The following is a 1,269-nucleotide window of genomic DNA, read 5'->3' as shown; positions in this document are numbered from 1 at the left end:
TATTGAACCAAGTTCAAATCACTAAGTAGGGTAAACACTTGAACTTCTGTAATAATAATAATAGATAGCATTTGTATAGCGCAAATCAAATCCCCGCTCAACAGCAAGCTCTATGTGCTTCACAATCTATACTATTACTCAAACAGACATGAGAGCATTCTGAAACAACCTCAACTTCCCGGGAAGCATACAGTACAAGCGGCCAATTATAGGCGGTAGTCTGTGTAGTTTTCATGGCTCCTCAAACAGTTGACCTAGATCTTGCCAATTCATAATTTAAAAAAACACATTTCATCTGCAAAATCTAAATAATATCTATGTGCCTCCTGTCCATACCATGCCCCATACCTCACTTTCTGTACCCTCCCATACAGTTAACTTATCCACCAAAACTTAGAATAGCGTAGCAAAACCATCATCATCATCGTCATCATCCGGTGCCTTGCCGACTGGCGTGGGCGATCATGGAACTCCACTTCACTCTGTCTTGCGTTGTAGCAATGGTGTCTGTTGTTCTTGCTGTTCCCAACCATGTTGTCAACTTGTCCAGTATCTTTTCCTTCTGTCTGCTTCAGCTTCTCTTTCCACCAAACTTTCAGAGGCATGCCATAACATTTACTTTTTACCAACAACTGTTTTGTCTTCTTCTTCTTCTTCATTTGGCGTCTGTGGTGTAGCGGTGAGGCATTTTGCTGTCGCTTGCACACGACCCGTGTTCGATTCCCGTGAGGGGAGAATGTTTATCGAGTATTTTGCCTTTTTTGAAAGGACGTTGCGTCCATTTCTCCCCGGGCTGGTGGTGACAGGCAAGGTTGAAGTCTGCCTACTACTATCTAAATCATGATGATCATAATGCATCATCACTGCACCAGGGTATAGGCCACGTACAAACACTTTCTCACCCTGCACCAGGGTATAGGCCACAGATAAACACTTTCTCACCCTGCACCAGGGTATAGGCCACGGACAAACACCTTCCACCTTTCTCTATCCTGGGCTAGCCTCTTGATGATATTCCATGTCTTCCCACTTTTCTGTACATTCATTTCTGTGATTCTTCTCCAGGTTCCACACGGTCTGTTAAATCATTACGATGGAGGCGTATAACTACATACACGATAGAAATATTTGTTGTCGTCTTCGTTCTCCTTATTGCTGGTGCTGCGGTTGTTGTAGTAGTTGTTGTTGTTGTTGTTGTTGTTGTTGATTGTGGTGGTGGTGGTGGTGTGTGTGTGTGTGTGTGTGTGTGTGTGTGTGTGTGTGTGTATG

The sequence above is a fragment of the Aplysia californica genome, unplaced genomic scaffold (assembly GCF_000002075.1).
Source record: "Aplysia californica isolate F4 #8 unplaced genomic scaffold, AplCal3.0 scaffold00412, whole genome shotgun sequence".
Classification (NCBI taxonomy): domain Eukaryota; kingdom Metazoa; phylum Mollusca; class Gastropoda; order Aplysiida; family Aplysiidae; genus Aplysia; species Aplysia californica.
This window is presented reverse-complemented; position numbering follows the sequence as displayed.